A 26,517-nucleotide genomic window follows, 5' to 3' on the forward strand; every position below is an offset into this window, starting at 1 on the left:
CCTACGGAGAGAGGAAACTCACCCAAAGATGAGATTTGGGCAATGTTCTCTCCACCTAGCTTGATGTTACCCAGGTAGAGAGTCCATCAAGCTAGGTTGAGAGAACCTTGCACAAATATCATCTTGGAGTGAGTTCCCTCACTCCGAAGGTCATCAAATCTTCACAAGAGACCACTGTTCTGTTCGTACGTCTCACGTCGAATGTCAAAGTGGCCCCTAACCCCCTACACTAAAACCTAAACCTCACCTCGAGTTACTAGGTGGGCCACCCATAGGGATACAAATACCTTACTAGGGAGGGGACATCATGGCTCTCCCCCTCCCCCTCCCCCAGGACTATCAACAATGGTCCCTCAGTAGTTGAATGCAGGAAATACAACAGGTATGGCACTTATTGCAAAGTCTGAAAATGTTATCACAATTTGTGCTAACTTAGCTCTTCACATAGGTAATTGCAATAAACTGTACATTAGCATAAAACACACCCCTTTTACATTCATATGCAATACTTGTCAAATTTTGATAAATCCAGGCCAAAGTTGGTTACTGACTTCAGTGAGTAAAAATAATCCTGTCTTGTGTTTCCGATAGACATTTCATTAACTCCCCTTACACTGGTTTTCAGGCAGGTCTCTGCTTCATTATAATATGCGTGACCTTCATTATCACATTCCTGAAATACAGATTCATCCTCCTGAGCATCACCAGCATCTGAAATGCACTAAGCATTCTCATGCCATGATGTCAGTTCATACTAAGGGCAAAAAGTCAAAAGATAGCCATGCACTTCATTCACCAGACTGCTTCATTTAAATATGCTTAAAAGCACTGAGAAAGCTCATTATAGGAAGGAATGAATACAAGAAGTAAACAAATAGACAGAAATATTTCACCAGTGGAAAAAGCACTGTCTTTAGCAGAAGGAAGAATGGAATGCTGTACAGGAGTTAAAGAACATTAATGTGAATGTTAAAAGAAATAATATATATATTTCAAACCACTTTGCAATTTTGCTGGGACTTCACTCCCTTATGAATAGGGATGTGTTTTCATTTCCTACCTTTTTTCAAACAAAATGACAAAAAAAAACCACCTCAAAATTTAATTCTTATATTTTCTTTCATTTTTTAGCACACACTATTTGCCAGAAAAAGAAAATGCAACAAAATGAAATGGAATTCCGATAGGAACATCCCCCTAATGGAACAAAATAAAATCATTTTTGACTTGCACATCAAGGAGGATCCTTCCGTTTACAAACAATACTTTTCAGCATTCCACAACTATGAAGCATCATTCTCCTCTGAATTTATTCTAGGGCAGCTCTTCATAGCTACATACCAACCTAGCACAGGAATAGCAGATACATAAGTGGTGCATTGCCACAGACTCTGTATGGAGAGTTTTTCATCCTGTGTTTTTACAAGTAAGTTGCTGATTCACAGCAAGGATTTATATACATGATCTTTGTGCCAATCAGATGAAGGTGACTAAAAGGATCAGCTGAAGAATGGTATGGACCAATGTCTACAAACTGAACTGTATCCGCAATTCTTGCATTCATAGATTGTTTTCAGGAAACAATGCTTGTCTCTTTGCCAGTTGTGAGACTGCTTTCACCAACACACCTTATTCTTTCTGATTAGGTGTACTGGTTATCCAGAGTTTCTTAAATCTATGTTTTTTTAATTAATGTGTATTATGATGATTGTTGACCCTGATGCAGGCATTTTTACAGAAACATGGCCATGTTGGGTCTTATGTTTTGATATGTAGGCTTTTATGTTAGTATGTGCATATAGCTTACTTAATAAAGTAATAACATTTTTACTTCTTCTTGTATATTTATGATATTTCAATGTTATGCCATTCTGTGCATCTTGCTCTGTCCTTATCTAACTGCAATATAGGACTCATATTATCCAGTACCCAAATCGTAGGCATGCTTATTTAGGGGTGTGCATTCGTTTTCGCCGTATTGGCGATCCGCAACGTATATTGCACTATTCGTAGTATTCGTGGGGAAGCGAAACGTATCGCGATTCCCCACGAATACACGAATCTCCCCCGAATTATACGGCCACCTAAATACAAATTTAAACAAGCCCCCACCCTCCTGAACCCCCCCAAGACTTACCAAAACTCCCTGGTGGTCCAGCGGGGGGTCTGGGAGCCATCCCCTGCACTCACACCCTCGATGCTGGTTTCATCATGGCGCCGATAGCCTTTGTCACAGGGGCTACCGGTGCCATTGGGCAGCCCCTGTCACATGGCAATCGGCGCCATCTTGTGCTCCTACCATGTGACAGGGGCTGACCAATGGCACCGGTAGCCCCTGTGACATAATAGGGGCAAAGGCTATCGGCGCCATTTTGAGTACTGGCATCGGACACCCAGTGTGCTGGAGGTCGCTCCGGGACCCCCGTTGGACCCACATGGACTTTTGGCCAGCTTGGGGGGGCCTCCTGACCCCCACAAGACTTGTCAAAAGTCCTGTGACATAGTGAGGGCAAAGGCGATCGGCGCCATTTTGAATACTGGCAGCAGATCGCCTTTGCCCTCACTATGTTACAGGGGCCGACCGTCGGTACCTGTGACATAGTGAGGGCAAAGGCGATTGGTGCCATTTTGAGTACTGGCATCGGATGGCCGGCATGCAGGAGGTCGCTCCCGGACTCCCGATGGACTTTTGGAAAGTCTTGTGGGGGTCAGGAGGCCCCCCCAAGCTGGCCAAAAGTCCCTGTGGGTCCAACGGGGGTCCCGGAGTGACCTCCTGCATGCCGGCCGTCCAATGCCAGTACTCAAAATGGTGCCGATCGCCTTTGCCCTCACTATGTCACAGGTACCGACGGTCAGCCCCTGTGACATAGTGAGGGCAAAGGCGATCGGTGCCATTTTGAATACTGGCAGCAGATCGCCTTTGCCCTCACTATGTTACAGGGGCCGACCGTCGGTACCTGTGACATAGTGAGGGCAAAGGCAATTGGCGCCATTTTGAGTACTGGCATCGGACGGCCGGCATGCAGGAGGTCGCTCCCGGATCCCCGATGGTTTTTTGGAAAGTCTTGTGGGGGTCAGGAGGCCCCCCCAAGCTGGCCAAAAGTCCCTGTGGGTCCAACGGGGGTCCCAGAGTGACATCCTGCATGCCGGCCATCCGATGCCAGTACTCAAAATGGCGCCGATAGCCTTTGCCCATACTATGTCACAGGGGCTACCGGTGCCATTGGTCAGTCCCTGTCACATGGTAGGAGCCCAAGGTGGCGCTGATGACCATGTGATGGGGCTGACCAATGGCAGTGGTAGCCCCTGTGACAAAGGCTATCGGCGCCATGATGAAACCGGCACCGAGGGTGTGAGAGTGCAGGGCATGGTTCCCGGACTCCCCGCTGGACCACCAGGGAGTTTTGGTAGGTCTTGGGGGGGTCAGGATGGTGGGGGGTTGTAGCTAATTTTAATTTTAGCTGGGACACGAATAGAAATCGCCATATTAACGCATCGGGGCGCCATATGGCTGAATGCAACGTATCTGCTCCCCGACGAATCCGAATCACGAATGCAACATATGGCGTCCCCCTGCACATCCCTAATGCTTATTGTAGGCATTTACAAATGTTTAATGCTCTTCTATAGTAAATGAGTTTTTTGTTTTCCACATTCTTGTGCTCAGAAGTGAGAAAGGGAAAGGGGAGTCCCACATAGGGTTGCCAACTGTCTGGATTTTCTCCAGACAGTTCAGAAATTCAAAGCAATGTCTGGAAGCTAAACAGAGGGTTGAAACGTCTGGAGATTGTCTGGATTTTAACCCTCCAGTCCAGTGCAGCAGCTATCTTTGCACCCGTTAGCAGCCTGCTTCTCCAAACCTAGCCAGAAGGAGCTGTGGTTTAACTTCACAGCCAACGGTGGCACTACTAGAACCGGGAAATTGTCTCTGCCAGTGGATCTTCTCCTGCCCGCAGCAACACACTAAGATGCCAAGGCGGGCATTTGCAGCTTCCTTTCCACCCATGGTGCAAATTAAAAGGCTCAGAGTGGCCATTGGACCCTCTCTGCCTGCCTATGGTGCACAAGTAAAGGTCCAGCGCAGTCGCTGAAACCTCCTGTGGGGAAGGCTGAAAATCGGGCTGTAGAACGATGACTACTTCTTCTTTTATTTCAAATTCACAGTGTTACTTATCCATCCTAGTGCAATCTGGGCCTGGCACTTCTTTCATTGCTAAGCTCCTGTGCTGGAAGTGTATGCTTTCATCATTGCAGCCTAGCAATGAGAGAAGTGCTGGGTCCTGATCACGGTAGGACGCTACCATGATCTGGTCTGAAGATAAACTTACATTTAAGATATGGGGGATAGGGAAAGGATTGGGGTAGGGGGTAGGTGGGTAGGAGGGGAAGCCTTGAAATACATAGAATTTAATTCAAATAGCATCGAGAGCAGGGATGGGGGAAAGACCGGCACTAACACCGGACTCTATTATTTGTATAAAATTGAGATGGAGATGCTTTGGGAAAAGAATGACAGGACCAGACCTAAGATGCTTGAAATAGGAGGGATGAGGGAGACTGCTTAGAGCTTTATGACCAAAAATTGTTGTTTTTTTTTCAAATAGGATCAGCACTTAACCGGCTATTTTCTTTTGAAGCGGGTCTAAAGTTATTTGGCTAATCTAGCCAGATATACCTGATATTGAACTAAGTAAGCTGGATAACTTAACCCCTCCTGGAATACTCCATTTTTAACCGGCTAAATTATAGCCGGATAACTACTTATCCGGCTATAATTTAGTTGGATATATGTCCGAATATGCCAAATTTGCTATTTAGACGGATAACCTTTGAGTTATTGTCATGCCCGTTGGTCACAGATGGCTGCGACCACTTCTGCTCACCTCTTTCTTCACTTCCCTGACTCCGTGGGGTAGATTGGCAGCCTCCGCTAGCTACTTACGACCTGCCTATCGCTTCCAGGCCTCCTGGGTTGGCACAGACGTTGCTGACCGCCATCTTGCCATCAAGGCTCTCTAGGCACGCGCACACAGGCCGGTCTTATCCACATCATGGCGGAAACCTCAGGGGCGTCCCTTCATGATGACGTCAGGATCTGTGGATATTTAAACCTGCTGGCCCTCTCCAAAGACGATTTGGCAAAGAGTGACATCCTTGCTATTTCTGCCTTGCTTTCTGAGGACCCTGCGTTCCAGATTCCAGTTCCGACGTGGCTGTCTCAGGTACCCACTCCTCGGGGGCCTCTCTCTTATCCTGGCTATCTGCTCCTCAGAGGGCCTGACACCTGGAGCTCCATCTGCTCCATTCCCCAGGGCTTCCTGGAACCAACTTGCTCTTTTGTGAGTATTCCGCCTTGTGGTCATTTCCTACCTACCAAGTGCCTATCAGGTGTACCCTGCGTTGCGGGCCATTACCATCGCTACAGAGAACTCCGTCAATAGTGCCTGCTCTATTACGCTATCAAGGACATCACAGATGCTTCCCACTTTGCGGACCGCTACTAGACTGACCGAGGACCGTCTCTAGTTAACCCGTGCTGCGGGCCATTACCCTTTCCACCTTGGGCCTCAACTGTGCTCCTCGCTCTGCGGGTCGAACTCACCTCTTCTGAGGACTTCATCTGCATATCCTACTCTGCGGACTTTTACCATCTCTATCGAGGACATCATTGGTTTACCCCACCCCGCAGGCCACTATTCATTTATTTAACAGCTTCTTTTATACCAGTATTCGTGGGTACATCATATTGGTTTACATAGAACTAAATGAAATACATAAAACAGGGGAGGGGGAAGGGAAGCAGAAGGGAAAAAGAGAATATGCAAAGAGGGAGAAGCAAGAAGTAAAAGGGGTAGTAATAAACAATTGAGGTGAACAGTAAACTGAGTTATACAATATAACCAGGTAAAATATTAATTGAGGCGAACAGTAAAATGCATTGTACAATATAACCAGTAAATAAATTAATAGGGGGGATGGTGGTAGGGGAGCGACTAAAAATTATTAACAGCTATAGAGAACAGGAAAACTGCATTATTAACAGCTATAAAGATCAGGAAAAAACTGCATTATTCAATATAACTAGACAAATAACTTAATAAGGGGGTAGAGGGTGGGGGGTAACTACTAGGAGAATTAAGAAGGAAACATGGGCGATCTAAAGAGCGAGTACTGATGGACAGGTTCTTGTGGCCTGGTTTGGCCTCTGATGGAAACAGGATGCTGGGCTTGATGGACCCTTGGTCTGAACCAGCATGGCAACTTCTTATGTTCTTATTAATATCAAAAATAGCAGAACACTGAGATTTAAGAGATTCCAAATGAATACTGTGATCAGAAAGCAAAGTAGAGTGTTCATTAACTTGAGCAGAAGTACTAGCAACAGTTCTCAAAACAGAGTCTATCCTGGTGGATAGTGTTCACTCTAAGTTGGTGATTGCAATCCATAGTGTATTTAAGGCTTAGGTAGTGTAATTTTCATCAGAGTACAAATCACCACAGAACTTATCTCCCAGGGCCTACCCATCTCCAGGAAGGAAGGAGATAAGCCTTGTGAAGTCATAAAATCCTGATCTTCAGGCTGTAGCATGATACCACTAGGAGGTCGAGGTAGAATAGGACCTCATGGGCTCAAGGAGATTAAGGCCTCTTGCTGAAAGGAGCAAACTGCTCCATGTTCCTCCGAGCCAGCTGTAGGGCTTGAAAAATGAAAAGTGTTCAAAGCCATGCCTTCAGGGCAGCTTTCCTCTTTTTACCCATTGAAATGTAGCCAAAATCCAGCGAGAAGTCAGATGAAAAACGGACAAAGGAGAACACGGCTTTGGTACGCCAGTGGTGGTGCACTACCGTATGCCGTAGTTACATATTCCCCGCCTCAGTAAATCAGTCGGAGGGGGCAGTGCTTCCACCGGGGAATTTCCACTTACAGCGGGCTGATGCCGGGTTTCTCACGGGCTCTCCCCCATCATATACTGCTATTTTATATTTTTATATTATGGTTTACTTTTGTTTCTAGTTTATTTCTGTTAATTTTGTTTGTATATTCATGCATTATTAATTTTATTATTATCTGGGCTTCCAAGATGGTATTTTTAAACAATGATATTAATCACACAACACACCCACCAACACAAAATGTGTTTTCCAGTAACCTTATTGGTAACCAATATAACACAATGAATGGTTAAACTGGTATCTATTTCAAACTTATATTATTGAGCCATCACCTTCAGAGTGCAACAATTTTTTTGTTTGTAGGACCCTTACTCATAGAGTCAGTGAAAAGTAACAGACTCTCCTTATGGTATCGGGTCACTTTACTTTACTTTATTTATATCATCTTTGTATCATTTTCTTATATAGTTATGGATAAAATTCACATATTCTTAATGTATCTCCTGTTTAAGGGTTCTACTAGCAGTCACAGTCATCAATGATGATACTCATCACAATTGGCGTCCTGATTGGCGTCTCCAACTCAGTCCTGACACGATCGCGTTTCGGACCACAGAAGGTCCTGCCTCAGGGGAATCACTCCTTCGAAACTGCTTTGCTATGACGTCCAACAACAATCTCTCCAAATATCACCAGCTCTTCTTAAATCCACGACTGTTTTCGTGGTCTACATTTAGACTCGCTGTATTACGGCCGTATTACGGCGCGTCTAAATGTAGACCGCGAAAACAGTCGTGGATTTAAGAAGAGCTGATGATCAAGGATTGGATGAATTTGGAGAGATTGTTGTTGGACGTCATAGCAAAGCAGTTTCGAAGGAGTGATTCCCCTGAGGCAGGACCTTCTGTGGTCCGAAACGTCATCGTGTCGGGACTGAGTTGGAGACGCCAATTGGGACCCTTCTGGATCCTCCTGCCTGTATCTCTCCCCCTCCTTTCACCTTCTATCTCTCCCATCCTCCTTGTCTCTATTCCTTCACCTTGCCTCTCTCCCACCACTCTCCCTTCTACCACTCCTGACCTCCTTCTCCCTCTGCTGCTCTCAATCCTCCCTCCTCTCCTCCCTACCAGCACTCACCCCATGCACATGTCTGTCTTGCCCATGCCCGCTCCTGTCATGCACACTCACCTCTCACACATACACACTCCTCTCTTCCATTCTCTAAAGACAAAATGACAAACGAGGTGAACAACCTGAACCTACATACTCTCACACTTCTTTCACACACAGGAAAAAAGACCGTAGACAAAGGGAAGGTAAACAGTGAAGAAAAAAGCAAAAGACACAGCCACAGCACTCAGGTAATCAAAATCCAACTCCTCTAACCTCTCAAACTCCTCTCACCACCAATTCCTGACACACCCTCAAAGGAGCATCTGCAGGAAGCTGCCATAGATAAACCAAAAAAATATTACATGATGTGATAAAATATCTCAAGAAGCAGTGAAATATTAAGCAACATGATAAAATAACGTGAAAAGTGGCAAAATTATGCACAACGCAAGGTTTCATCGCACAGCGCACTGGGAAATTTGCCTACCACTTTTTTATTGCACGAGCGTTAACTTCCATAATGGGTGATATTTCTTAATTTTTAGCACACTTAAGTAAACGTACACCTAAATGCTATTCTTCATTATGTGATCGGATGCTAGAAAGACATGTTTAAAGCATTTTTGCTCATGTAGTCTTCCAAGTCCACCACTTCTGCTTGGAGGAGATTCAGTATCCAGAATGCAGGATGGCAATTCCTTTTCCTTCTCACCTTCCTGCCTCAACAAACATACAGCTTTATTTTCTAAACTGCTGAAAGTATTTCTCAATGTCTGGGCCATCCACATTTTTACATTTTTTTCTGTGCTGTAGCTCATGGTTATAAAAGTTTGGGTGCTTTCAGTTAGACAAGACTCCACAGAAAGAGATTGTTTGTGTTGGATTTTTATTTTTGTACATAGATCATCACTATGAAAAGATCAAATGCTGTAGTGTGCCTCTTGTTCTCAGCAGAACAGCAGTGTTTAATCCCTTGGACACAGAGCAATGAAGATTAATGCACGTCTCCCTAGCATGTTGTGAAATGCTGGCTCCCAACATCAATGAGCCAACAGTCAAGACAGATGGGACAGCATCACCACTTATCATTTAACCCTTTAGTGTCAGTAGTTAACCTTTCTTGGAAACATCTCACCTTGAAATTCATTGTCAAGAGAGATTCAGTGCTGCTATCTGCTTTCATCATGGACTTAAATGTTCTTTTTACCTATCCCTAATTTCTCCAAACTATAAACAAGAATCTGAAGACTAAGTCTCCATGGACACGTGGCATCTTGCATTTCTGGGCTGCGCAAGGGGGAATGTGAATTCTGTTCAGAGTTCAGACTATATTAATTACCTGTCTGACTCTAGATGACTAATGAAGCCTTGGGGAATACTTATATTTCAGATTATGCACATAAATCTTTTGGCTCCAGTTAAAAACAAAAAAAGGAAATCAAATGAAATATATGTGATTCATTTCCTACTGCTTTTAGGAACTACATGCAAATCAGGCCCCATTGTATTGAGAGGTTAAGGATGTTTACCATAGCAATGGAGGCTCCACATGTAGGTAATTACGGTATGTGACATAGCCTGCAATACAGCAGAACCTATAGACTGCCTCTTGCTAATGAAATCAGCTTCAAAATTGCTGAAGTGTAGAGATTTGCATGGGGAAAATGTTGTTACATTTTTCTAAATGTTTTTTTTTGCATTTTTAAATTTCACTTTGTTTCGTTACAGTATAAAAGAAATGTTATACAGGCATAACATTTATTTTATATGCATAAATAGAATTTTATACACATAAGTGGCTGCTGAATATCTGGCTATTTTCAGCGGTCTCTAGAGAGCCAGATAAATAATTTATTTGGCTTCCTAAATAGCTGGATAACTCGTGGGTGAGCAGTAGGTAGATTGGGATAGTACTACTTATCCAGTTAACTTAACCAGATAATTAACAATATTCGCTCTCATTCGGTTTAGCCAGATATAACTTATTCAGCTAATTAGCGACTTCTACGCAGATATTCAGCAGCATAGCTGTGCCGTTGAATATCCCTTGTAACTAAGGGAGTCATTTATCAAAATGCAATAAGGCGTTTTTGCATGTGTTAAGGGCTTATCGCATGCGAAAAGCCCCGTTACCGCATGCGAAAACGTGTTTACTGCATGCGATTGTACCATATCGTATGGTGCGATGCAAATTCAAAAAAATAGGAGGAGTGTGGGCTAGCCTGTGAAGAGCTATTGCACAGCCATAATGCTGATTTTAACAACACCTCTTTTGATTGTGTTAGGCTGTTGTGACCATTTTCATGTCTCCTGTAAGTCCAATTTCAGCTGAATTGAGAGAGAGAGAGAGAGAGAGAGAGAGAGAGAGAGAGAGAGAGAGAGAGAGAGAGAGAGAGAGAGGCCATAATGTTGTGGCCCATAAGCAGGTATTTGTATCCCTATGGTAGGCCCACCTAGTAACTCGAGGTGGGGATTAGGTAAGAGTGTAGGGGATTAGGGGCCACTTTGACATGCTACGTGACACCTACGAACAGAACAGTGGTTTCTTGTGAAGATTTGCTGGCCTTCGGAGTGAGGAAACTCACTCCAAGATGAGATTTGGGCATTGAGAAAATTCTGTAACAAACTCTTTCCTTTGTTCCTATTACATACCCAGGCATCTAATGGGTTGTTATTCCTACTATTTCAAATGTTTAGATCGTTATTGGCTAGAAGTTAACTAGAAAACTAGTTTCACTTACCAACCAACATGGAATTATTATTTTTTTTTAACCATGCTTTTTAAAATGTTACCGCTGACCTTTGCTTTGCCTTTTTTTTTTCTTTTTAAGACTTATCTTCAAATCAGCATAGCTTTTCTTCTTTAGCATTTCTTTCCATGCTAGTTCCAGTGCCCTTTTCTGGTGGGTGGCTGTGACTACACCATGCTGACTTAGACAAGGGGAACACAGCTCAATCCTAACTGCAAAAGGTCAGGGAATGCAAATGTGACATTTATCAGCAAACATTTTTGTTAAATGTGGACTTCATAGATACAGTTAATGAATGTTACTGAGAAGAGTGGAAGCCACATCAACCCCCCCCCCCCCTCCTCCCTTCCCCCCCTTTTTTTTCCACCTAATTGTTCCTCTACTGTTTCTTAGGAAGGGTTCACATAAAGTGATATAAGCAGAATGCTAGCTATATGCAATTTGATCAAAGAGAATGGATGTCAATCAACTGAACGGCAGGATAATTTCAGCCTTAAGCAATATTATTAGCCATGGATATATAGAGATCTCCAAGGCTGGGCAGTTAGAAATGTATATGATTAAAGAGCCCAAGGCAAAGACGAGAGCTCTGTCCTCGTCCCAGTGCTGAATATCAGGAGATGCTGTTTCCTTTCAAAATTCTTTTTATTAAAATGTGCCAGGCTCAGAAAAATTATTACAAACACCCCACAAACTTTTAAAAGATAGAGCTATCAAAACTTCAACTTCAGAAATGTTACAGATGTGAATTACACTGCAGAGGAACGTGAAGGAATGGGCTCCGGCTGCTTGAAGGGAAACCACAGCACTTCACAAAGAGCACTGAGGATCTGAGGCTTGGGTCCTGGTGAGGAGCCTTCACTGGCTTCTTTCTTTACAGAATTAACCCAACATACAATTCCAGATTAGTATGCAGAACTGCTCCGCCTGGTAGTTGCCATCTAAAACATTATCCTTTGCACAGAACAGAACGGGAGACCGCATTTCTTGAAATAAATGAACAGGACATACCTCTGAGCCTTTTGAATATTCATTGTGGCTATCCTGAAAAATGAGACCTGCCTGTAGCCCCCACTATGAATTCCTGTCCTAGACTATATCACTCCAGTAGTCTTTCTACAGCAAGGCCAAGGTCAATAGGTCCTGACAGAGTTAATGAAAGCATCATATTGTAGTGACTACAAATGCTATGGATAAATAGTAAAAACTATACAATGGGTAAGTAGTCACAAGATCTCTCCTATCACTTTTATAAACAAACACACAAGGAGTATTCCAATTTTTCAAAATTATGTGCAAAAAACTTTTTTATTATTATCAAATCTATCTAGACAATAAAATGCTCACTATCTCATTCAACACATTCACACACACGAACTAAAACCCTATTAAAAACATTTACAGTACATCGTGATTGTGACAATAAATCTTAACAGATTGTATACATAATTTATAGTAACATCAATTCTTATTATTTTCAAGATTATTATTCGCCATACATAATATTCATTTCAACCGAAGTTTATCTTCAAAGTTAATTCCCACTGAAATGTGTCCGACAAAAGATCTTTGTTTCTCCCCTCATGGGGCTTCCTCAGGGACTTGTGTTCCACGTAACAGTAATCAACTCTTCCGTTATCAGTTACCACTGTTCACTTCTGGAATTAAACATACATATATCCTTCAATCCTTCACGAATATTACCTACCCCTATATTTCATCCCCCCATTACTCTAGATAGATACCTACCATAGCCTTTCAACGTTACTTATACAACAATTTTCTCTTCATTTTCGTCAATACTACGATTCCCAAAATTATTTCAATTCATAATTCTCGTATGGAGTATGCCACCGCATACATCCCTACAAGACAACAAACACAACAAGCCACATAAAGAGATTATTTTTAACAATTTACCTTATCTTGAGTTACCCAAACCGCCACCATCTTGTGGTCATGAACGTGGAATTGTGGTCATGAACGTGACTGATTATGATTCTGAGGTATTACGTCAGTTGAATGACACTCAATTTTATATTGAGACAGATGAGACATCGTATATGAGTGTGTGTCAAGCAATTCAAAATCGGTTGACAATTATGGTGAAAGATAAAATAATCACAAGGAAAGAATTCCGTTATTTGTATGTGACACATCCTAAATTGGCGTATTTTTACATTTTACCTAAAGTGCATAAATCGCTTGTCAATCCTCCGGGTCGACCAATTGTTGCGGGAATGGGTACAATTTTGGAGCCATTGGCTAAATTTCTTGATCGGTTGTTACAACCTAAGGTGGTAACTATACGTTCTTACGTGAAGGATTCAACTGACTTTATTAGACAGTTAGAGTTGTTACCGAGCGTTCAAAAAGATTGGATTTTAGTAACAGCTGACATTGTGTCACTTTACACTAATGTCCCCCAGATAGCAGCCATGCAAATGATAGAGGGAGAGTTAAGGAAGATGGATTTGTCAGAGGGAAGATTACAATTTTTATTATATATTACATCAATGGTACTAAATAAATTTTTTTTTACATATAATGCTCGATATTACTTACAAATTAAAGGTATCCTAATGGGATCGCCAGTATCTCCCAGTGTAGCGTGCATGTATGTAGCAATATTTGAGGAACAATTTGTTTACAACTCTAGATGGTTTATTAATGTAGTGACCTGGAAAAGGTATATTGATGACCTTTTTTTTGTGTGGCAGGGGAGTATGAATGAATTGCAAAGTTTTTTGACGATGTTAAATTCGGTTGATGTAAATCTTAAATTTACAGTGAACTATAGCATTTCGGCGGTGACTTTTTTGGACATGAGGGTGTATATTGATAAACAAAGACTGGCCACAACGGTTTACAGAAAAAAAACAGATCGTAACACATTGTTACATTATCAAAGCTTCCATCCGAAACTGTTGAGAAATAATATTCCCATCGGACAATTTCTGAGGTATCGCAGATTGTGTACATCAGATATGGAATTTGAGGTAAAATCTCGTCAACTATCAGAGAGATTTATGGAGAGAGGGTACAAAAGGAAGGTGATTAGAAAGGCATATAAGAGGGCACGCTTTGCAAACCGTGATAATCTACTTATGCCTCAGAGTAAAGATAAACTAGAACGGGTGGTTTGCACAATTCCGAATTCCTCAAAAACCTCAGGAATTAAATCGAGTATTCTTAGGCATTGGCATATATTGTCATCCATTTCAGGCTTTGTGGATAAACCAGTGTTCGCTATAAAAAAATGTCAGAATTTAAAAAAGAAACTGAGATATCGCCCTTTGCAAAGGAATTATGGAGAACCAATTGGACAAACTAAATGTGGAACTTGTTCGGTATGTTGTCATGTGATTGAATGTACAGAATTTTGTCACCCGTCATTAAAGACACCGTATCGTTTGTCAGGGTTATATTCTTGTAACTCAAAGGGAGTGGTATACTTGATTGTGTGCCCTTGCAATTTAATTTACATTGGCCAAACTGCTAGGACAATTCGGGTTCGCATTATTGAGCACAGGAGTAGAATTAATGCTCGAGTAGAAAATGCTCCACTTGTAAATCATTGGATGGAACAAAAGCATTCTGTGAGTGATCTGAAATTTCTGGTTATTAAGAATATATATGCCCCTAATGGTGGGGATGTATCGGCTAAATTACGGAGGTTTGAACAGCGTTTGATTTTCCAATGGAGGACTATGAGCCTTTACGGTTTGAACAGACCTATTGAATGGCAAGCATTTTATAAATAAATTTTGTTTAATTAGGTGGACAAGTAATTGTTTTAGGATAATTAAGTATAGTGGTGGTGTTATAAAGGGTAGGAAGGTATAGGGTTTCGTCACCACGTTGGAACATGTGATTGACGTGACGTTGCGTAAGCGCCAGATCGACGTATGTGAGTAGTGAAGATGGTGGCGGTTTGGGTAACTCAAGATAAGGTAAATTGTTAAAAATAATCTCTTTATGTGGCTTGTTGTGTTTGTTGTCTTGTAGGGATGTATGCGGTGGCATACTCCATACGAGAATTATGAATTGAAATAATTTTGGGAATCGTAGTATTGACGAAAATGAAGAGAAAATTGTTGTATAAGTAACGTTGAAAGGCTATGGTAGGTATCTATCTAGAGTAATGGGGGGATGAAATATAGGGGTAGGTAATATTCGTGAAGGATTGAAGGATATATGTATGTTTAATTCCAGAAGTGAACAGTGGTAACTGATAACGGAAGAGTTGATTACTGTTACGTGGAACACAAGTCCCTGAGGAAGCCCCATGAGGGGAGAAACAAAGATCTTTTGTCGGACACATTTCAGTGGGAATTAACTTTGAAGATAAACTTCGGTTGAAATGAATATTATGTATGGTGAATAATAATCTTGAAAATAATAAGAATTGATGTTACTATAAATTATGTATACAATCTGTTAAGATTTATTGTCGCAATCACGATGTACTGTAAATGTTTTTAATAGGGTTTTAGTTCGTGTGTGTGAATGTGTTGAATGAGATAGTGAGCATTTTATTGTCTAGATAGATTTGATAATAATAAAAAAGTTTTTTGCACATAATTTTGAAAAATTGGAATACTCCTTGTGTGTTTGTTTGTTTATGGATAAATAGTATGCATGGCCACCACTGGAAAGTAGGAAGATATTAATTAAAAATACTGAGAGGTACCATTTATTCAACAGGAAAATGTTTTCAAGAGATTAGTAGTGAAAGAACTGAAAGGAAATGAGGAATACCCCTGTCATGATGAGATGGGAAACAGACAAACCGAGTCTGCTTCATGTCTTTGCTCCCAGGAGAATGTCTTGTGCGTTGTTAAAAAAAAAAAATGCTATCACATTCTTTTCATTAGATAATTTTTTATGTTCCTGGCGTCCAGCGCCACAGTGACAAACAGGGAAATGTGAAATAATAAATATAATAAGCAGGGCACACAGCAAATGTTCAGGGGCAGTGTGTAACTGTGAGATATCCACATCTGGTTCTTTAAAGTGGTAAACAGCGGGCATCTTTATGGGAAACATAGCTTGGCTATGAAGACAAAAACACTGGAAAATGTAGCTTAACGTGACTCCAATGAATCAATTGCAGTCTATTAATCGAAAGTAAATGTGGTATGATGGACTCTTAATTTTGTTTGTTTTATAACCTCTAAATCCTGATAAGCTGCTACTAACTGTTTAACAGCGCCAGCCCCTGCAGTAAGCATTGCTAAACTGTTCCCAGGGGATAAAAGTCACTGTATACACAAATGGCTCCAAATTGACTGTGTGCAAATAGTTTATTACTCACAGTTTACCACTGGGGAGAGGAATGCCTAGTAGTCAGAGCACTGGCTGTGAGTTCAGGACTCCCCTTCTGCTGATGACTCTCTATGTAGCCTTCAACAAATTACCTTATCTTCATGCCTCTGGGAACCTACTTGAAAACAACATATCTATCTTAATCTAACCTTCAGAGGCAACAATTTATCTTTCCTTTATCTCTGCTTTCTTTACTGGTTAAACTTAGTATTTTTTTTTTACACTCAGTCACTGTATAGTAAAAGATTGAATACAGAACTCAGGATGCATTCTGTTTTGTAAAAATGCCACAGAAACTGGTGGTATCTTATAAACTAACAGATTTAATGAGGCATTAGCTTTTCAGAATAAGAGTCTGTTTCGTCAGATGCCTCAATAAATCAGTTAGTTTATAAGGTGCCTCCAGACTCTTGTGGTGTTTTTGCTACTCAGACTAACATGGCTACCCCTCCGGAACTTCTAGTTTGAAGTGGGATGACATCAGACTATTACTGTTTTGTTTTTTTGACAGGTAGTTTCTTCTTCCTCCTTTGGGCTTCCATCTCAGTCAGAAACTGCACCAGCTGGGGCTGCATTGCCAAGAGCCTTCATTAGAAATAAAGAAAATGATGTCAGATAAGAACTGCCAGATCCATCTAATCTGTCCATCCTGATGCAATTGAGCCTACTTGATCTCATGCTTTACCTTCACTTTCTTACTTCCATGAATTATTTAAGGAAAAGCTAAAATTTATGGTCACTACTGATGCAGGCACCTATTGTTTCATTTACATTTTCACTCTTTGATACCTCCCACCTAGCCAAGCCATTTAGTATAGTCCTCTGGCTGAGAAACATGGACCATAGCTCCCTCTGAAGCACAGCACATGTGCACTCTAGATGTCACTGCCAGAATGAGGAGCAGGAGCTAAACTGGAAATTGATCTGGATCTCCTGAACTACCACTGGGTCTTTACTCAAGCTCCCATACAATTAATGTTGCTGGCATCAATAATTAATGGCACTATTGTCTAATGACATCTCATCTACAGAAAGTAGATAACAGAAAAGAATAGTTTTGTAGTCTGTGATTTTCATCACCTGTCAGTCTGTGAACAAAACCCACAATTTGCAGAGTACATTAATTTGTTACGAGCGCGCGCGGGCACGGTCGCCGTAAGCGGGTGGTGAGCCCTTGGGCCACGGCGAAAGCCAGGGAGGAGCCCCAGCCACACCATGGGAGGTGAGCTGAGCAGGCATGGTGAGCCAGGCAGGCAGGAACAGAAGCAGGGAGTCCGACCCTCAGCCGGACCTGCATGCCCATGGTAGCCAACATGGGAAGTTGACTAATGAACGGTCCTCCGACTGTTCCCGGCCCTTTCGGACCTGCCGCAGGGAACGGCAATGGGCAGCAGGCCGGACAGAGGCGAGGGCAGACAGAGTCCTTATACAGAAGACGTCAGACGGGGGCTGAAGCAGACATCCAAGACAGGCTGAAGCAAGACACTGAAGACATCAGGGCAAGGGCTGAAGCAAGAAGGAAAGGTCCAGGCGAGCAGGAACTCCGATGCTGGGATACTCACATCCGAAGCCCCTACGGCTGGCAGAAGCTCAAGAGCCTGTGGGACGAATCCCTCCTGTTGGCCACTCCAGGGCCCAACAGGACAGAAGGCTCAGGAACCAGACGTGGACGAAGGTCAAGGCAGAGACACGAAGACATCAGGAACATCAGGCAGAGACAGGACAAGGCGCCATCAAGACACGGAGGACCTGGATCAGCTAGGTTACAGGCAACTGTAATGCTCAGATCCAAGGCCCCTTGCAAGTGAACAGAAAGTCCTTAAATACTGGAGGTAGAAGGCAACTCCCTGGGAGGAGCTTGCCAGGACCACCCACCGCTGGTCCTATAACTGGGGTAGAGAGCTGCGGGCCAGCCCCTAGGGAAACGGGCGTGGCTGGAACCCAGGAAGTCCAAACGCAGAGGCATGCAAGCCACAGGCACAGCTAGGCCTCTCAGGCCCTGGAGCAAGTCCCGGATGGAACGTAGGCGAGGCCCTGGCTTCAGAGCGGCCTCTGGAGGAAGGTAAGAGACCTCCTGTAGCGCAGCAGCAGGGGGCAGCGCAACATAATTGTTGCAAGAGCGTCAGTAGATGAAAGATTCTGGGGCATCTTGCAAACAGATGCATGCAGCATCATGTCTAAAGAGATCACCCATTAGCATGGTCTTCAGGGGAGGGCACCAGTACTAGCCTGGTGATGATCCCATCTGCCATGCAAAGAAGCAGTAGCAGCAGGAAGCACTAGAACAGGGGAAGTCAGTCTCCCAAGCTGACTCTCCTGGCCTCTTCTTCCAGTGAGGTGACAGGCAAGCAGCCCCAACCCCATGTCAGCTGTAAGCCACCATGGAGCAGATGGAGTGTGTCACCACATCACTGTTCCATAGTAGGAGCCAGGCAGCATCAAAGGTGGTCACATGCTGCATTAGAAAAATGATTGCCCTGGATGACCAGCCCTTACAGATGTTATAGAATGTGGGACTTAAGCCACTGCTGCAGCTGCTAGCCCACACTCATATACAACATTCAGCAGAAAGATTATTCCCAGCCTGTACCCTCAGTCCTGAGCTCGGATAGAAGCACAACTTCTCAAGGTGGAGAGAGGAAGCATCTATTTCATTAGTAACATTTGGACTAGCCAGAACTTTACACAAGCCTATCTGTCCCTGGTGGCTGCTGTCTAAAATAAGGGTAGGCAGCAGCTCTAGATGGAACAGCAGGGAACAGGTGGGCTGAGCTGCACACTCAGGTGATGGACATGAGCTATACCTCCGTGAATATCTTAGCAACATAAAGGAAATGATGGAGGTCTGGCAGCTAGAAAGGCGAGACAGGACTGTGCCTGTTTTTTTTGTGACAGACAGTGGTACAAATACGATAAAGGCAGTGGAAGATGGGGGCTATGAGGAGTTCCTTTGCTTTGCACACTTGCTGCAGCTATAAGTAAAGGATGTCCTGGGGGCCAAAGAATAACACAGAAACTTAGTCCTGAAAGAAGTGATCAAGAGGAGCAGGAAAATAGTGGGGCACTTTCACCAGAGTGTGAAGGGTGGACAACAGCTGCATGAGAAGCAGGAAGCAGCAGGGGCGCCTGTGCACCATCTAATTTAGGATGTAGGCAACAGTAGAATTGCCACTTATATAAAGCAGAAGAGATTAGCAGAGCATTTTGATTGGCTAAACATAAGAGAGCTGATGTGAGACCTGAAATCCTTCGAAGATACCACAGAGGATATCAGTTCCTCAAAAACCATCTTGGGTAGGCCATCTCCCTAGTCAACATCTTGTAGAATAATTTAAAGGGTTGCCAGCAGCAACAGGGACTGACAGGAAAGGTGCTGTTGTTCCTGGACTCCTTTCAGCAGCAGGTGAAAACCTCTTACTAAGGAGGTTAGGGCTGTTCAGTTTGGAGAAGAGACAAGTGAGAGGGGATAAGATAGAAGTCTATAAAATCATGAAAGGACTTGAACAAATTAATGTAAGTCAGTTATTTACGCTCTCAGATAATAGAAAGACTAGGGGGCACTCCATGAAGTTAGCAAATATTTCATTTAAAATAAAGCAAAGAAAATTCTTTTTCACTCAGCACATAGTTAAGCTCTGGAATTCATTGTCAGAGGATGTGGTTACAGCAGTTACTGTAACTGGGTTCACAAAACGTTTTGGATAAGTTCTTAGAGGAAAAATCCATAAACTGCTATTACAGTATTTAATAAGCAATAGTAGCTTGAGATTTATCTAATGTTTGCGTACTTGCCAGGTACTTGTAGCCTGGATTGGCCACTGTTGGAAACAGGATACTGGGCTTGATGGACCCTTGATCTGACCCAGTATGGCATATCTTATGTTCTTATGTTGTCCAGCACTGACTTATCTTCCCTCTGTTCCTCCCCCTCCTTCATCTTAGCATGATGTATACCCTGGATAGACATAGAAAATGCATGCTTTGGTGACTTCCTTTCTCCTTTTCATTGCCTCCCTTTCCTTTCTCCCATTTCTGTGGAGCAAAGGGAAGCCTTTGGTCAACCGGCAGCATTTTGGATGATTGCATCTGCTCCACTTAAGACTTGGGAGCTCCTAATCATGGTGATGGGGGTGGGGGAAGATGGAGAGTGTGAAGAAGGAAGGGGGCTGCAGGGGGTGGCTGGCAATGGGGTAGAGCTTGCAATGTTACAATTTTTTGGCAAGTCCACATGGGGGAGGATATGTGTGGGGGGAGGTTATGTGTGTGTGTGTGTGTGTGTGGGGGGTGTCTTTTGGGTATGTGTGTATGGGGGAACAGTTCTAATTGGGGTCTTCAAAACCCTTTAGCTTTCCTGAGGGAGGGATTGAGAGCATCAGCAAGCTGTAGCGTCCGTCGGTCACAGACGGCTGTGACCACTCTGCCTTACCTCTTTTTCTCCCTTTTCTCTCTCTTTGGGCAAGATGGCTGTCTCTGGTGCCGGGTGCCGCGGGTCTCGGCGTTCTCAGACCAGCATGGGCGTCCCCATCCACCATGCTCACTCCCGTGGCCTCCTAGGGCGCGAGCGAGCACATCTCTGACGCTCAAATACACATCATGGCAGGAACCTCGGGGGCGGCCCCACCGCATGACGTCAATGCCTCCGGGTATATCTAGCCTCCGCTCCCGCTACCAATTTGAGTTAGCAAAGACTTCGCTTCGCTACTCTGCCTGCTCTAAACTGCCAGCTTAGACACTTCCTTTCGCTAAGGGCCTCGCTCCAGCAGAAGCTCTAGACACCCGCTCCTCAGGGGTCTCTTGCTTCCAACTCCCTTCGGGGTCCTCACTAACCTAGACCACCGCTCCTCGGGGGTCTTTTCTCTTATTCTTTCCAGGATATTGGACCATTGGGTACTCGCTCCTTGAGGGCCTATCTACTTCATATCCTGCACCACGGGCCTTCGGTCCCACCATTTTACCATCAGGAAGACGCCTCCATTCTGTGAGTACCTCTACGATCCGGCGCTCCAACTCCACCCATCAGCCGCAGCGTTACCCGCACTGCGGACTCCTGCCTATCATGAACATCTGGGTGAGACTATACTTCTGAGCCTGTTGAGCGTATTGGCACCTCGTAGATCAGTGCCTTATCTTCCTGCTTCACCATCTAATCACAGCAGTACAATAAAGACTCTATCCATTCTGTGTCTGCTAACTGTGTCAGCCTATCGCAGTGGTTCCCTTCGGGGCTCCCCACCTTGGGCAGAGTCATCTCCATTGCGACCAAGGGTCCACAATGCCTCAAACACACCACACACAAAAATCAGAGGTACTTGGCAAATTTATATTCCAATCATTTTTTTATTATACAAAATTACTATACAAAAACTATCATTTTATCACCCATATAATTTAATATATAGACCACATTGCACACATATATTGTGGAACCTAAAAACTTCCCCAATATCATACATTCATTACCCTACATTAATACCAATCATACCACTCATACTCCTATAACCTCACACAATACCCATATTAAAATATTAATCTTATTCTCAATAATATTAGATTCTTTAGATACAAGATATCCAACAATTGATATGCTACATATACACTTCATATATTGCATAGTATTGTTATGTCTAATTCATTATCTTCATATTATACAGTCATCCACTATTTCATTATCTTCATATTGTGCATTCATCCGACCAGACCCTCGTTTCACCGTGAAGTACAAGGCTTCTTCATGGATCTGCATGGATCTTCAGGGATCTGCAACACTCAATTGTTTCTTCATGTATCAACATCAAATATCAATTTCAACACCACTTTCTCAATCAGCAAAGTCTTTTGCTACAACGTGGTCTATTATGTTACAGCGATGTCAGCTTGTTGACCTTTCAAACACAACACAAGCACATTAGCATATCGATGCTCTCAGGAGCTAGTTAACTACTCCTGTCACCGCCCTCAGAACCGCCGGATCACCTCCTCCTTGATTGGCCACACGGCGTCAGCCTGGCCACCCCCGACTGCATCATCATCAGGGGCCAGAGGGATCTTTAAATTCCAGGCCCCGAACGCTGGCACTCTTTTCTGCTCCTGCTGGCCATTGCTGCTAACCAGGGCACCCGCCCCCGCTCCTGCACGACCGGCGCTGACCTGTCGGGTTCCCGGAGCCCCGGAGCCACCCTTGGAACCGCCGGATTGCCTCCTCCTTAATCCGCCATGCGGCGTCGGCCTGCCCACCCCCGACTGCATCATCATCCGGGGCCGGAGGGATCTTTAAATTCCCGGCCCCGACCGCTGGCGTCGTGTGCCAGGCGTTGCGCGTCAAAGGAGCACGACTAAGGGGCCTGCCTCTTAGTGTGCCCCTTTGTGGACCCCTACAAATAACCTACCTTTTATCCTCCTTGTCCTGCTTCCCCGCAATGCTTGATATACTGTTGATTTAAGTCTTAGTTATTGAAACTTTTTCGTCTTTGTCATCCATGCAATTATTGGCATATTGCCTGAGCATCTAGAACTTTGTATACGATTTATAGTGCATTTGTATTTCTGCTGTCTCTGCTGTCCTCCGCCCACTCCTTCCCTATACTGGAGGAGAAGTCCATTAATGGCTATTAATCAATTTTATTTAGGGAATAGCCACTGCTATTAATTGTATCAGTAGCATGGGATCTTCTTAAATACATGGGATCTTCTTAAATTAGTGTTTGGGTAATTGCCAGGTTCTTGTGGCCTGTTTTTGGCCTCTGTTGGAAACAGGATGCTGGGCTTGATGGACCCTTGGTCTGACCCAGCATGGCAATTTCTTATGTTCTTATGTTCCCTATAGGGTTCAATTTTAGCCACCAAGGCCAGCATGGCAAGGAGCATGGCAAGCTACCTCAACTTCCCTATCCCATGCATCCACTACCACCCCCGCAGATCTCCTTACCTCACACCTCACAACCACCCTTCCCATCGCAAATCCCTAATCCCTATCCTCACCTCACCAGTTACACAGTTCCTAGGACTAACCACCCTAGCCGTAATTTTCTTCAATGCCCAATCCCTTGCCAAGAAAACCATAATTCTCAACGACCTTCTAATTGACTGCAAACCAGACATCTGTGCCGTCACAGAGACCTAGCTTAAAGACTCTGACACAGTCCTCCTCAACCAGCTCCCCAACCTTATATATGACATTTTCTCCATCCCAAGACCTAAGAAAAGAGGCAGAGGCCTCCTCCTCGCAATCAAAAAACATATAAAACTCAAACCTATAACTATCAAACCCCCTCCACCAAATTTGAGATTGGGCTATACAAATCCCATGACCTACAAGTCTGCCTCATCTATGCACCCTTCGGCCTCATAGAACTTAATCTATCCCCCCTTATCAAATTCATCTCAGACAACATCAACATCAAAACACCGGCTATCATTTTAGGAGATTTTAACCTTCACGTTGATGTCTCCCCACGCTCCTCAACCTGTGAAGCCCTCCTCAACTCTCTCCAGGCCATGGGATACAAGCAAATCATTTCCTCCCCTACCCATAAAGCAGGGCACATGCTAGATTTGTTGTTCATTAACTCTCAGATCCTCTCCACTAACACCCCAGTCTGCACCCCTGTTCCATGGTCAGGCCATTCCCTCATCAAAACTTTCCTCTCTATAAATACCCCTATCTTAAACCATCCTGTTCCCAACAACACTATTAATTATAGAAAATCCTGCCCCAGCAATGATCTTATCTCTGCCCTCCAACTCCATTCACAAGCTTGATTGCTCTAATCCCAATGCTGCAATTGAATCCTGGAGCAACCTCACTTTGGACATTGCAGATAAACACTGCCCTATCATCAGATGTGAGCTAAATCCTACGGCCAAAAGCCCAAAACCTTGGTACACAGCAAAACTGAAACAAAAAAAAGAACGATCTTAGACAAAAAGAGAGAGCCTGGCGGAAAGACCCATCTCCACAGAAAGCTTCCATCTTCAAATCGGCACTTCACATTTACAGATCCTCCACCCTCAATGCCAAACGTGACTTCTTCTCTGCAAGAATACATGACTATATCTACAATCTGAAAGCTCTCTTCTTATACGTCTCCAAACTCACCAAATCTGACCCCCCCCATCCCTGATAATGAAGCAAAGAACAAAAGTGAACTATTGGCTCATTACTTCCATAACAAAATATCAAATATCCTCCTCAGATTCCCTCCCGAACCCCAACACACCCCACAAGACCCCCAGTCTACACCTGCCACCCTAGACTCCCTTGAGCTCACCTCATTGATCGAAATCACATCCATCCTCAAAAAGATGAAACCTGCCTCCCATCCCTCAGACACCATACCCACAAAAGCCCTACTTTTGATACCAGACACCGTAGCCAAACCTTTAGCTACCATCATAAACAGCTCCCTCTCTTCAAGCATTGTTCCTAACCTCTCAAGCACGCGGTGATCAAACCCCTTGTTAAAAAACCCTCCCTAGACCCACAAGACCCAGCTAATTATCAGCCTATCTCTAACCTCCCCTTCATTTCTAAAATCATGGAGAAAGTGGTCAACTCCCAGCTAACGAACTACCTTGAAGAAAATAATATACTCCACCCCTCACAATTCGGCTTTTGTAAGCACCTTAATACAGAAACCCTGCTACTTTCCCTCTCTGATCACCTCATCAGAGGAATGGACCAAGGACATTGCTTCATCCTTGCCCTCTTGGACATCTCTGCTGCATTCGATACCGAAAGCCACACCCAACTCCTCTCCGGTCTCACTGACATTGGCCTCTCAGGCGCTGCACTTAGCTGGTTCACCTCCTATCTCTCTAACAGACAATACTCTGTTAAAATAGGCAATGCCGAATCCTCCTACCATGCCCTTTCCCAAGGAGTTCCTCAAGGCTCCTCCCTCTCATCCACCCTTTTCAATATCTCCCTCATCCCCCTCTGCCATCTCCTAACAGATCTCGGTCTCAAGTTTTACCTTTTCGCAGATTATGTTCAAATCATTATTCCTGTTCGTGACTCCCTTACCAATGCCCTTGAATTCTGGAAGAACTGCCTTGCCTCCATAAATACCCTACTCTCCAATCTCCACCTCGCCCTTAACTCCTCAAAAACAGAACTGCTCTTCATCTCACAACATATTTCCCCCCAATCCCAATCTTGTAAATGATCCTGCCTTTAATTCCTACCTTATACAGCCCTGTGCACGAAACCTTGGGGTGCAACTTGACCAACAATTGAATCTAAAAAAACATATCAGTAAAATCCTCAAGGAAGGCTACTATAAACTCAACGTCATAAAAAAATTAAAACCTCTACTGCATACCACTGACTTCCGCACCATCATACAAGCCACCCTCATTTTAAAACTTGACTACTGCAACTCACTCTTTCTAGGCCTCCCCTCCACCTCTCTAAAACCACTGCAACTACTACAGAATGCAATATCATGAACTATATCCAATGCCCGCAAATATGACCACATCACTCCCATCCTCAAAGACTTGCACTGGCTCCCTATTCCTTCCCGTATCGTCTATAAAACCCTCACCATAATCCACAAAGCCATACACATTCACAATTCCAGTTGGCTTGAAGAACCATTCCAACCCAAACACTCGAAGCGACTCACTAGAGCCTCCAAGAATGGGACTCTTCATGTGCCCACCCTAAAACATGCTCACCTCACATCCACAAAGGAATGAGCCATTTCCATAGCTGGACCTACTCATTGGAACTCCCTAACCGCTAACCTACAGCTCGAAACATGTCCCTCCAAATTCCAAGCTAACCTCAAGACCTGGCTATTCAAACAAGCATACCCCAATAACCTCAGCTCCGTCTCCCTCTCTTCCTGACATGCCAGCTCTTTGATGCACTTTGTACATTTTCTCTGTTACAAATTTTTGTTACAAACTGGTTTGTGGTTGTAATTGTAATTACAATTTCAGTTATTCCTATTATTGTGATTGTGATTACAATTATAATTATAGTTGAGTATTTGAGTATTTATTTGCCTTATTATTATTTAGTTGTTGATGTTGTTGACTGGTTCTCATATCTTTCCCTCGCTAAGCTTACTGTTCCTATATATCCTATGTAGCCCCCCTTCCTGTTCATTGTAATTTCCTCCTTGCTGTTACAATGTAAACTGATATGATGTTAGGATGAAAGAAAAGAAATAGATGCCTGTAGTCTTAAAACAATCCTTTATTGCAGTGGAGACACAAGGGTAGCCCGACTCTGGCCGAGTTTCGCCGTTTCAAAACGGCTGCCTCAGGGGCTTACAATAATCTTCTTGAATTCATTAGTTATATATGGACTAAGAATATAATGTGATCATATAAAGAGCTGTATGATCTCTTATGTTGCGTCTTGAAGCATTCCCGATAGCAGAACTCCACTAGCAAAGGCGTTCTGACGGCTATTATAGATCGC

The 26,517-nt window shown here is 43.6% G+C and overlaps 1 long non-coding RNA gene across 1 annotated transcript in view; it reads left to right on the plus strand.

Moving 5' to 3' along the window:
* The first annotated feature begins 1,372 nt into the window (after positions 1-1,372).
* The window catches only part of LOC115081514, an 89,040-nt gene continuing 63,895 nt past the window's right edge, over positions 1,373-26,517 (plus strand). Inside the window, exons 1-2 of the long non-coding RNA XR_003853814.1 lie at positions 1,373-1,513; positions 8,185-8,255. This is a non-coding gene — a long non-coding RNA (uncharacterized LOC115081514). The remainder of the gene's footprint in view (positions 1,514-8,184; positions 8,256-26,517) is intronic.

Source organism: Rhinatrema bivittatum, chromosome 1, assembly GCF_901001135.1.
Source record: "Rhinatrema bivittatum chromosome 1, aRhiBiv1.1, whole genome shotgun sequence".
Classification (NCBI taxonomy): domain Eukaryota; kingdom Metazoa; phylum Chordata; class Amphibia; order Gymnophiona; family Rhinatrematidae; genus Rhinatrema; species Rhinatrema bivittatum.